Here is a 13108-nt window from a genome sequence, read left to right as displayed (position 1 = left end):
AGATTTACCAAACTTTAGTAAACGCCGTAAAGTTACGTAAAGCTGTAAACCGAACTTTACGCAACTTTACGCATTCTCGTTAAGTTGCGTAAAGCGTAAGTCCGTAAAACTCTGTTAAGGAGTCGTAAAGGTAAAGTAAAGTGCAGCCTTTACGACGTCCTACTTAACGTGCCGTAAAGCCGAAGTAAACCTAAGGTTTAATTCCTATGTAAACGTGATCAAGGGCCCGTAAAGTAGAATTGCCTAAGATTATACTCTTTATATCATTTGCGAAGCAAAGATTAGGTGAAGATCTCTTGTGGACTCTCTTAGCTTCTCTTAGACCGATGGACTTTTCCAGGGCTTATTTCGATTTTAATTTCTTAAATACAAATGGCGACAAATACTAGTCCAGTTACTAGATAGTCTTCCAAATCGAAGGAGAATTGCAGACTGAGAAATTTTTGGCGAAGTCGTCTCTATCGGTAAGCCTTTGCAGTCACTCGATGTAACTGTGATATACTTAGAACTGCGCTACGTCACCCATTCTTCTTTGAAACGAGACATTATTTTACCGTGCGTTTTTGGATTTAGTGCTTGTATTTAACAGTGTTTGGAAATTTTAGCGATTTTTAGAAGATTAAACGTTAACTTTCGGACAAATAGAACAATGACGAAATAGCAAATTTACAAAACTTTGAAGAGACCGTAAATTTGCGCAAAGCTGTACATAAACTTTACGCGACTTTACGTAGTCTCGTAAAGTTTAATGTTTATGAAGTAACGTAAAGTAAAGATGAGGTTTAAGTCGTTAATAAAGGGACTTAACGATCAGATTAAGACTCTTGATTGGCTCCATTTTTAAACACAATCAGGACTTTCTACTGCTTGCCCGTCCCATAGTCCCATTGCCAAGAGTACTCTTTATATTGTGAATACTTGAAACTTTTTGTATCGCCGCAACAGAATTCACATTTGGATTCGGGCACCGAATGGAGTTATTTGATCTTTTTGATTTTAAAGTCAACGGGCCTCTGGAGCAAGAGTAATACTCGGATGAACAAAGTATGGGACGATCTTATGAACCGTCACAAATATAACCAAAATTCTTCGCCCGAGCTTCACAGGGTTAGGATGACGAAAACACACGATAGCACGGTGATGTGGTACGCTGAAATGGTTACAAAGACAGTGAAGAGTTTGACCGCGTGTTTTCAGCATTAAGTTACATTAAAAATTAACGAAATAAAGCTGGTCATGATTTTCAAATCAGAACTCGAAACAATGTGCAAATATTCTCAGAAAGGCAGAAAATGGATGGAAAATGAATCCAACAAATATCAATAGGAGATTGATTTTAGACGCTGTGAACTGTTTCCAAAACTGAAGCCGGTCCCGTCATGACATTCTTCACATTCTGAAATGTGAGGAAGCGCTATCTTCAGCGAATCAAAAAGAATTAATGGGATTTTATACAAAAATGGGAAAAACGATAAACTCTGCAGTGTAGAACTTTTAATACTCACAGGGAGACAATGCGATTCTAAAGGCCGCCTATTTACAATCCAATAAGAACCTTTTATTTTAAAACACCTAACTTGTAGGGTAAAATTTTACCGTCCTAAATCTGGTCAAGTCAACAACCTACACCCTTAAGTCTACAGTAATAGTTTTGCAATTAGACATAATGTACTGAGACGTAATGGCGTCTCAAAGAGATACCAACCCCCTCCCCCCCCCCCACCCTTTCCCCTTAGGAAGGCCTGAAACTCAGGTTGAAAAAGGCATGGACGTGCGAATGAAGACGTAGTTGAATACACAAAAATATCCACATGTCTAACCAAGCCAGGACAAAAAAAAAACTACCTATAACAAGAAAAATAGCAAGTTTAAAACTGATCCCAAAAAGTCCTTGGCACTATTGTAACTTCTAAACCTAAAAATCCTTCCTTTGAGGCCACACCCTTAAAAGTAAAACAATTTTTCCTAGTCTTGAAAATAAACACAATAATAAGATCCTAATTACATACATATATATGTATAATTATTTTGAGCTAAGTTGTGTAACTCCATACAAGAGTGTTGCAGTTTTCAATTAACAATCTGTAGTATTACAGAAAGAATTGTATAAAGCAAGCCATCATTTTCTAATTAAATAATTAACCTTTTGTTCTTTAACAGGAGCTTAATTGTATTGTTTTATTTAAAGAGTACTTAAGGAGTAATAACGTTAACCTGAGCTTGAGTCTTAGACCTGGGTCACGGTAACTCAAAATGGGTAAACAGCTGCTACTCTTATCGTGGTATGATATCAATTTGAAAAACTGGTATCAGCCCACTTTGATGCATTCAAAGAAGACCTATATCGCCTCTTCCATTCTCTTGAAATAGGTCCAGCTTAAAAAGTGTCTCATGGGGGAAGACTCTTACCTACAGAACTGCTGTTGCTGACAGTATTTTGTCATACTTTACTATTTTGTAGCATTTTCTAAAGTACATGTACCTAGGCAAGACGTGCTAGGGAAACAAATCTAACTTTCAAAACTTGCCATTGTTCACGGCCGGCTACGGCATTTTACATTGCCTAGTCGGGCAGATGTGTGGCTTTCTCCCAGGTCCTTGCAAATTAGTTCGTTTCTGCGATGTAACCGAAATGGATAGACCAAGATGAAAGACAGTAAGAGACCTAGGAACGAGGCTACATCTGGCCCTCAACTGGCTAAACTCAAAGGAAGGGAGGTAGATTACCCATCTTTTTCTCCAAATCAGAGAGAATCCAGCCTTTGACCTAAGTAATTACTGTTAATAAAGACAAAAATGCTACAAAATAGAAAATGTGAAATACATTGTGCTTATTCACATCATGGAAATTCTAATAATTGAACACGCCGTGTTTTGCATATTGACAACTGGGAACTACTTTCCGAGGCGAAGTGTGTCCATGCAAAAGTTTTTTTTTTTTTGATCTAGCCAAATGGCCTGTAGCTAGACCAAATATGATTGTGAATAAAAAACTTTCGAATCTTTCTGATGCAACAAACCTGACCAAACAGCTAATCTGAATTTCCAAGATATGATGTTAAGCAATGTTTCCTAGTAACAACATCATAATTTACTTACATTTAAGAATCTTCCTCTTGATAATACTTCATGGTACATATAGAATTAGCAGAAAGTGCGCTGGATTGGACACACTATCTGCTTCTTAACTCCATTAATTTTCTGATATGCAGCAGCAATCTTACAATGGCATCTTTGCACAGGCATAAAGTTTGCAGGTCCAGGTTGATTGAAAGTTTTTAATTTCCAGATCTCCACAGGGCTACAATAAGGTTCTCTCTGTAAATCCTCTTTGTACCAGTTGACACATGAAATAACATGCTTCCGGTAGATATCCTCTTTGAATCGGATGGTGCTCACTACGAAAAGTTTTACAAAGCCAGGTCTTATCGCTGCTGTAGGTTTAATTTGACCATCATGATCTGGCCATGAAGCCATCACCCTTACTGATCAAAGGGACCTGCATTGCAACATAGAACAAATCTTCTCTCCAGCTAATATGACAGAACTATATTTTCTACACATTTCACTGACCATGCTCTGTTCTATGTGATTCTCAGGGTACATAGCTTGGTAGGTTTCTGCTAGGAGCTGGTGATCATCGGAATCAAAAAGCATCAATTTATATGAACTTGGCAGCTTAAGGCAGCTTATGTCTGACCAGTCAATGGTGCCCAGTTGTCCATGAGCTGACATATGAGACAACACTGATGAGCCAATGGGTATGCTTACAGACATCTGTGATGTTTGGTACTTATTGAAGAAGGGAGTGAAAGTTTCACTGTGTTCCTCGGGTAAGGCAACATTGAAAACAAATTGCTCCAAAAGAAACTTCCTCATGAGTTGGATTTCGATTGACCTGTTGTTAGTGGCAGTACTACCAAGGATGCCATTGTAGCGTTCGAAGGCAAAGCAGCAAAAGCTAAAGACAGGGCCATAGTCTTCAGTACACTCCTTCAAGTGGCAATGGAGAAACATATTTATACGAACATCATTCTTTCCATATAGTTCCTAAAACTGACGGCAAAACTTAAGCAAAAGCATGTCAGCTTTTTTTAGGTCATTGTGTGAAAGAACTGGAACAGTGAGAAGGCGACATGCCATTACGAAGGAATGCCAACAGTTCAATGCTCATTTGGTAGCAGACCAGAGCATTAGTTAAGTAGATAATTGTCCAGTTTTTCCACTGTGAAGGTTTGTATTTCCCGTGGTTAAAGGCAATCTTATGTGGTAATGTTCCAAAACCAGTTCCTACATCCAGCTTATTAATCCTCTCTTCAATAAGTTTAATCTTGCCTTTTGTAAGAAGGTCTTTCTCTACCCAAAGCTGAAACAGTCTGTTAGCAGTTCCAAGAAAAAGATTGTGCATTGGGTCAATCACAGTAAAACGAACTGCATCAAAATATTCTAGTTCAAGACGCACACTAAAATAAAACCATATCATGTTGCAAGTTTCTCATGCGTTGTCTTGTTTACTGCCTCCTCACCATGTGTGCATATCTTCGGTGTAAGTCATTACATCGTCTTGGCCAGTGTTCTCTGTCAAATCCAGAGAAATCCCTTCCAGTCTTGACAGACCCGGGGAAGCTTTTAAAACATTTGGAGCGAGTTCTTCCAGCTGAATGGCCTTTAAAACCACAAAGTTTCCTAGCAGCTGGAATGTCAGATGCTGCCAAAAGAATTGCACCACGGAATACAAGAGGAATGTGACTCAGACATGAATGGAGCCGTATCCCTTTCCAAAGGACTTGCATCTCATCTACTAAAGGCTCTAAAAATGGGTTTATAGTCTTGGGCATAGTTTCCATATCTGGTATGACACCTACAAGAATTACATTCTCCCACTTAAAGCATTCTTCCCTTGGTAAGTTGAGTAGGACTAAGTAAATTACTCCCACTGAAACATCACTCCGTCTTGAATAGGGCTTAAACCAGTCCACATTTAAGCAAAATGCTAAACTTCTTGGTGATTTTAAGAAGTCTTGTCCTTTGAACGTTAAAAAATCCTTCCATACTTTGCCATCATAAATATCACTGATAACCCCATTTGTAACTTCTCGCTGTCTCCAATGCTCACACTTGTCGGCAAAGTGGGGCCTTTTAAGCAAGGTCTAAAGCTGGTTTATCACGTTGTTAAAACAGTACACCTTAAAAGGATAAAAACATTCCTTTCCGTTTGACAGCACAACTCTTTATGCCAGCCTCGCTCCACATTCCTTTGCTCCCTTGCCCTTCTTTAAAGCTTTGTGCGTACAGCACTTTGCAACAATCCTTCCTCCAATTCGTTGAGTGCAGTCACCAGGGTCATACAGTGATGAGCAGTTGGGACACACCACGTAATTAACAAAATCATCACGGTTAAGTTAACCGGTTGTCGTAGTACGTAAAGGGAAGTTGGGAACATAGTGCAGAATTTAACAAGATATTCACAATGACATGTTGTGCCAACTAGATGCAAGAACTGGAAAAGGAAACGAAGAAGCCATTCAAGCCCATTGTTGCTAATTTTACAATTTGCTTGCCAGAGAAGGATAATAAGAACGAACCACTGGAGCAGGGATGTCATTTCCTTGGAGACTGTAGACTTGTCACGTGGTTCTGGGAGAGGCTGTTCTTTGCCTAAGTCATCAAAAATTGCCTCAGGAAAATCATCCCAAATTCAGGCTCTTCATCTTCTGCATATTCTTCCTCATCCACATTTTGAGCATCTTTCTCATCCTGTCGAAAAAAAGAAAACTGTCTTTATTACATAGAGGGCAAAGCTACTAAATGCCAATTGGTTGAAACAGAGGGCATTTTCTTGCCACTGATTATCTGAGCACCCAATTTCTACATTTAGTTGGTTTCTTCATTTTGTGCTGCGGCAACGATGACTTCTTTCAGGTTCTTTGGGGTTTGACTTTTTAAGCCAGATTGTGCCAAAAAAATACTTGGAATTTAAGTGCTACAGCGACAAAGGAAATTCCTCAAAGTAAACTTTCATTTCTTACAAGAAACAGCAAAAAATTATTTGCTGCACGACTAGGCAATTTGCAAAAACTTTGAAAATGCATATGAAATTGAAGCCTTAATTCTACTCGGCCTCATGCGATTACATAACATTGCATTGGTGTAGTACTACTGCAATAAGTAATTTTTTTTTCTGTTAAAAATCAATCAAAAGGAGACAATAAGTTTGAGTGATTTGAATGAAATATACAAATGTTATTAATAATTTGCCCTAAGCTTTGGAATTCTCTTAACATTTATGTCTTTATCAGAGCAGGAAAATAACATTTTCTGTAAGATTGTTCAAGTTGAGTTTCCGATGTTCTCTTTTCCAGTCTAGTAATCACAGTGCTCCTCATGAGACTTTCGCTGCATTCAGACTAGGTGTTTAGGTTACATTCTTTGGAACAGGCAATAGTCTCAACATACAGACCATAGCTTTTATTTAGTGCGCAAGTGAAAATCTCAGTACCATGATCAAGCACAGGTAGTACAATGACACAGGTAATTAGCATGGGTACTGGTCTGTCAGTTGCCATGCTTTTCCCCCGTGCTTCCCGACAGTAAACAAAATGGAGATTGTTAATATATTGACAAATAAGAATATGACTGCTCCTTGGGCACCAAGGATTAAGCGGCTGGGCACAGGGCCCTGGCATGGTCACCTACATGTTGTCTGAACGGGGCCTTAGTACTTAGTACTTAGTTCCCGCCCCACCTACAAAAAAATAAAAATTTCTCGAGCTCTGCTTCATAGCAAAAGTCTACAAATGTAAAATAACATATGTATTATTCCAAAGAGATTATACAAGGTCGTTACATAATGTACTTTATAATAATAATTATTATTTTCATTCCTTTCTTTAGCCTTTTTAAGATAAATTTTGATCATATATATTTGATTTTTGTCTAAGATGTCAATGGAACCTAGCTCTTGTACAATGTAACTCTGCTCTCAAGAAAGCTTTTTTTGTTTTTACCTATTTCAGTTGGTGGTCAACAAGTATTTAATTAACATTTGTAATAATAACACTAACCTCTACAGATTTTTGTGATTCTATGTTTGGAGAGTTTGTTTCGTGATCCGGCACACCAGAACTGCTTTCAGAATGCTCAGCACTGGAAGACTCTGAAGATAAACCAGTCAAACAAAGAGTGCAAAATTAAACCTTGACATAAATCAAATTTGTTTAACGAGGGCGACACTTAACATTCTGACGACTGACAAACCTGTGGCCCTCGGATTCCAGATTGAATTGGAATTTGGAAATGTTGGTTTTTGTGGAGGGAGAAAAATCAGAGAACCCGGAGAAAAACCCTTGGAGCAAGGACGAGAACCATCAACAAACTCAACCCACATGACGTCGAGTCCGGGAACCGAACCAGGTTCATATTGGTGGGAGGCAAGTGCTCTCACCACTGTGCCATCCCTGCTCCCCCATTTCTTATCTAGTCAAAATGTAATATAATCCCAGCCTTCTTGTTAAGATTAGTGAAAAGAAAGTAATTTTAATTTGCAATAGCAAGTGGATGCCACCTTGTTAATGTTTGTAAGGGAATGATACAAATGAGATGCCACAGGAAGGATAGAAACCAAACGTGAGCTTCAGCGTGGCTTTTGACCAATGAAATATGCTCAAACCAAGAGTGATTTCTTTACAGGCAATGGTTTTCAAAGTGGTATTATCTGCTGTATGGTTTAATACTTTTTATGAGAAGTAAATTCCCAAAACAACGATGAGTGTTTTCAAAATAAGATGAATTTTGAAAGCAGTTTTAATAGTCGGTACAGAAGCACATTGCATTGTCACCATGCGCATAAGTCTGCAGAGTGGCTAAATTTGGGAATGTGTTTGGCATCAGAAAAAGAACAGATATTGGTTCTCTCTTGGTTTCAGAAGACCGATTTTATTATAAAATGGAACACCTTGTGGATCAGTTCTCAATTTTTAACAAATATGTTTTCATTTAATTACAATAATATTGAGATACATATCTGTGGAACTCAGAATGGAAAGACATATCCCTGCCAAAATAGAGGACATGGAGGTCTTCTGGGCGACAAAAATCCATTTTGCATTCAGACTTGAAAGAATCTAAATTCTGCTCAAAAATCGAAATCAAGCCTAGGAATTCAAACAGATTTTACAAGACCTGGTAAAACACTACAGTATGGAAATTTTCTGTTTTGTTTCAAAATATGTTGATATGCTTTTTTTACTGTAGTGTAAGTGATCTGATCATTTGAGGCAAAATTCTTTAACTGCTGTAATTAGCCTCACATGCTTTAAGCCCAAGCAAATTGCTTTGTATAGCGTCTGCGTAAATTATGTGTGTGTTTGCATGTACGCAATAAAATTGCTCATTGTTCTACGTCCAAAAGCATAAGTATTGTTTATTTGAAAATTTTTGGCTGGAGAAGCTTTTGTTGATTATTCTATTTTTGGTAAAAAGAAACATGTCTGCATTGACAAGTTATATGTGTTTTGCTTTCCTGAGTACAAGCTGTCTTCCATTACAGTACCGCTCAAAAGTAAGTTACCAGTCTTGTCTTGTTTCTCACGAGACAAGAGTTGCGTTTCTCAATACCAGAATCTCGTCTCGCGAGAATCACTGAGATTTTTGCATGAGATTCTATCCGTGCCATTTTTAAAGCGGCCGTGCCAACAGTGGATAATTCTGTCAACATGTATGCACCAACTAAGTGCTTATTTTTACAGTCACTCATTAAGATACCCTGGTTACCCATAATGCACTTGATTTGATCAGAGAGTGACCTTGGACCAGTGACCTGCTTGTTTGTTTGTTAAAGATTTTAGATTTTGCCAGTTTAAATTTATCAATCAGTTAGCAAACACGTAGGCCTGTACTTTCCAAAATGTACGTAACACACCTACATGTAAGGTCGCTCTTTCATAACAAACCGATGTGTGAATTTATTGTAATTATCAAGCTCAAGTGCTCAGCAACAACAAGAAGTTTGTGACATGCTTACCTTCTGGATTTTGTTCAGTCATAGTTTCATCTTCAGACGAATACGCTAATAAAAAGGGATCTGGCTGGTCCATCGCCCCAGGTTTTAGAAGCTTCGTTGAAATACAATCGCTTGTTCATGAAAAACTGGCTTTTCGACAAAGTTTCATAAAGCAATGTTCACAGAAAAGTTTCTCCTTGTACCTAGACGATTGAGAGCGCCGCTGAGATCCCGCACAAACTCCACGCATATTTTGTCCTGTTCAACTGAAAAGGAAATAGCCCATGTTCGGATTCGAAGCTACAACCACTGCAAAATCAAGAATCGGTGAATTCTTCTTAGCGCGGTTTTTCAGTTTTCGCTTTACTACTACTACTGGGAACGAGTTTCACCGCGCTGTTTCCCAGGTAACAACCTCGTCATCATGAGATACACAAATGAAAGATGATCACATGGTCTTGTTGTGAAAGCATCCCTTGTCAAAAAGTTTGTCACATTCGCAAGTGGCGGGAGTTTTGAGATTCCGCTGCATTAGCTACTGTTGTTGCTGTTTTACAGTAGAAAACCATGTCTGCCATCAATCGCGGCCAAGAAGTCTCGCTCTCGGACAGTTAAGTGTTGCTGTTGCGAGATACCATATAAGAAACTAGAAGTTTACGCGCGCAGGTTGCCGAGAGGGCAGATAAGCAAGATGAAGTAAACAGCAGACTGGAACAACTGGTCAACAAAGTAGATGAGCTCTGTGAAAAGGTGAACAACGCTGCTGCATCTAGAAAAAGAAAAAGGAACACCAGCCATTCCGCAAAGGTTCCAAGCAAATGCAGGGTGAGATCTTGCTTTATTTTTATTCGTCTTACGGCAATCAGGATCGATCGAAGAAGGATTTTGCCTCTTATAAGATTCAAAATGCAAAAATGTTTTCACTTATTATTAAGTTTGTGGCTGAATGTACCATTGCTATAGTATGAAAACCAGTACTGAAGCTAAAAGTAAACTTAAATTTTGACTGAAACGCATGTCTTAAATCGCTGATGTCTCATTGATGTTGAAGGTGAGCGAAATGTAGTTTTGAATTCGACTCCATAATTATGCATGAACATTAGTAAACTTTGAATTGGTAACTATTAAAGGTTGCGTTTGATTGACCGTACACGTATTCCAGAATTAGCGGAAAAACTGTTAGATTTCTCTTTCTAAGTAAAATTGGGAAGACGTATCTGCAAACTTTCCCTGACACATGATAAGCTTCATTTCAGAGCGATTTTGTGAAAGATTTCTGCACAGCCCCATACATTTATTATGCATGCAGCACTGTCATACTAACCCTCTCATACAAAGAACGAGCATGAATAGACTTTGAGTCGCAAATCGCTTACATTATTTCTGTATGGGGCTGAGTGAAAATCTGGCGAGAACAGGTTAATCAAACACGCCTTAAGTTAGGGGGAAAGTTTCTAAAGAAACCGAGGGGTCTAAAACACAGGTAACAGGTTACAGGTACAACCCTAACCCTAAACCCTAATTTAACCCAAGGTTAGGGTTAGGGTTGTGCCTGCAACCTGTGACCTGCGTTTTAGACCGCCGTAAAGAAACTGTGGTGCTGTGTTAGTGGGGAGGGGAAACAAATGTTTAATTTTATCAACAGTTTCAAAATTATTGATAAGGTAAAGAGATTTGAACGTGATGTTTTAAGCAATAGCCATTCTTTTGGATTTTCTTGCACCCGGAATTTGGAGAAACTCTCGAAATGCTAGCACTCAAATTTATTTACAGCTATCTTTTGTTAAAAATGATGAAATACAGTTAGACCTTCAATCAGCTGCCAAATAATTCTAGAATGACAAGAGGAATGAAATCAACTCAATTCTTGAAAAGAACAACTCGTGATCTGTTCCAGCGCATTTTGGAAACAAATTTTAAGAAGAACCCCGTATTTTATCCCTGAAAAAAAAAGTTCTAAACACTTAATTTCCCACTGAGTTGATTGCCCAAGTATGGAAATAGGCCCACACAAGGTAAAAAATAAAATCTTGGTGGGTTCAAATCCCTCCAAATCAATTTTTTTTTTGCTTCAGGTGATTCACATTTTGTTCCTGGGGAGTGCTCAGTAGTAAATTAAGCAGTTCTTTTTCACATCTAGATTTACACTGTACCGTTAATTATCTGTCTGATTTCTCAGGTAAATGTATAACCACTGCTGTGCTACACAACATTTTATCTTCCAAGTTGGCAAATATTCCTTTCTTGTAAACAGTTATAAAAATCAATGAAGGCAAGGATCTTATATCAGTATACAGCGTATGCTTCAATTTGATTGAAAGAAAATACTATTCTCATTAGAACATGGTAGCTAATATTTATTATTAATAGTCGAAGCTATAAGGCATTTGAATTTAGTTAACAGTAAATGTATATTGATCAGGCTTTGTCAACTGGATAATTTAGCTACATCATATTACTCAATAGGCTTTGAGCTGTTGGTTGCTGTTGTGGATACCTGTTTCAAACAAAACTTTTCATGACATAATGCTTGCATTCACATGGTTTACTTTCTGCCTTTTTTACACTCTAGAATGAATTCCATAAAATGTATAAAGCCTTAAATGGAAATGGAGATTTTACTGGATTTGGCCTTGATGACGGTTACTATGCAATACTGCATGATGTTTTGGTAACTTTTTTAAAAAGTTATTTTTAGAACATGAAATGATAAATGTTGCTGCCAAATTATCCTTCATGGTTTTTGTATTTCCTTTCTAGACTTTAGAGTTTCTTTGTTGTCATTAAGTTTAAGTTTCTGTGGTCAAACCAACGGATATGTTTGCCCACGTACAAGCAACGAAACAATGCTTTCAGTTATTCTATCTATAGTCCTTTGTAGTTAGTTAGCTTTTCCTCGAACGTGTTCTGGAAAACGCTCAGTTCTAGTCAACGTGCCATCGCGTAAAGATCAAGACTATAACTCAAGTTGAACGCTGTAAAATCCCTAATAGTCCAGTCATTTTGTGGCTGGACCTGCCACTAATTGCAACAGAAGGTTTCTCTTCGCCAATCATTAAGGAATGGTATCTAGATGAACATACTAAAAGTCCCTAAGGATCCAGGAACGGGAACATGTTAAAAATTTAATGACTAATAACTCCCGATTTGGTGCAACATGGAAACGAGGCTAAAAACCAGAAGTTTGATTTATTCTGCTTATTTATCTCCAGAAATGCACTCAATTCATCCAAATTTGATCAATTTTACTTCAGATACTTGTGCGAACTTTCACCTTGTACATAACTTTACTTAATACGTGTATAAGCTCAATTAAGCTCAAAGCCATACAGTATTTCAAATTTTCACTCAGAAAGGTCTGTACTAAAGAAATCCTATAACATTTTATTATCGTCCAACAGTACCCAGCTACTAGGTACAACTGGTTTTCAATGATACTGATAAACAAGATATGTCTGACAAGAATAAAATAGGCTTTCGCAATACTATCTAGGAAAATTTCACACGTACGTACGCACGTTTCAATTTCTAACTCGTCGGAAATCAGTCACTTAAGGAAGTTCAGAAGGCATACGTGTGTCACTAGAAGAAACATTTCTTGACGTGTCAACTAGTACGTTCTGCTCTTTTACATTTTTTTTTTTAGGATTCTGTTATTAAATCTCAATCAGTAGACAGAAGGTCAGCGAGAAACACGCGTCGCGGGTGTTTTTGAGCAAAATTTCAATGACAACATCAACGTCAACATCCTGGTCAAAGTGGACGTTTATGAGGGCAAGGGAAAACTCTCGTTCACTATACATAGTTGCTTGTAAGTAAGCCTACAATCGGCGTAGAGTACTAAAAGATTGGCATTCTGAAGAGGTTACTAGGGTGCAGAGGATCCGTAACAACTTGTGAGTGTTGGGATAGAAATCATGGTCGCATCTAGCCAGAGGTTTAACCGCGTTGTGTAGTGAAGATTGCAGCTATTTTCGGCGCAACGGAGGAGTTCAAAGTCGGTGACCTGAGGCGATAAAACTGAAGTGCATCTTTGAGCTGATCGAGACAGTAGTCCTTCTGGGTAGCTAAGTGATCTAGCAAGGGAATTGCAAGGGCCCTCTTGAA

General features: G+C 38.1%; 1 protein-coding gene, 1 long non-coding RNA gene and 1 pseudogene across 2 annotated transcripts in view; 1 reads left to right on the top strand and 2 right to left on the bottom strand.

Moving 5' to 3' along the window:
• The window catches only part of LOC146454870 (uncharacterized), a 234341-nt gene that overhangs the window by 78544 nt on the left and 142689 nt on the right, over nt 1–13108 (top strand). The window lies entirely within an intron of this gene.
• On the bottom strand, nt 2968–5443 carry LOC146454879 (uncharacterized; annotated as a pseudogene).
• On the bottom strand, nt 5292–9472 carry LOC146454878 (uncharacterized). The gene is made up of 3 exons (XR_014859161.1): nt 9023–9472; nt 7065–7156; nt 5292–5757 (listed from the first exon to the last, which is right to left on the bottom strand). It is a non-coding gene; the product is annotated as an uncharacterized LOC146454878 (long non-coding RNA).

Source organism: Pavona decussata, unplaced genomic scaffold (assembly GCF_977016875.1).
Source record: "Pavona decussata unplaced genomic scaffold, jaPavDecu1.1 SCAFFOLD_299, whole genome shotgun sequence".
In the NCBI taxonomy this organism is placed as follows: Eukaryota; Metazoa; Cnidaria; class Anthozoa; order Scleractinia; family Agariciidae; genus Pavona; species Pavona decussata.
Note: the sequence above shows the minus strand (reverse complement) of the source record. Positions and strands in the feature narration are given on the sequence as shown.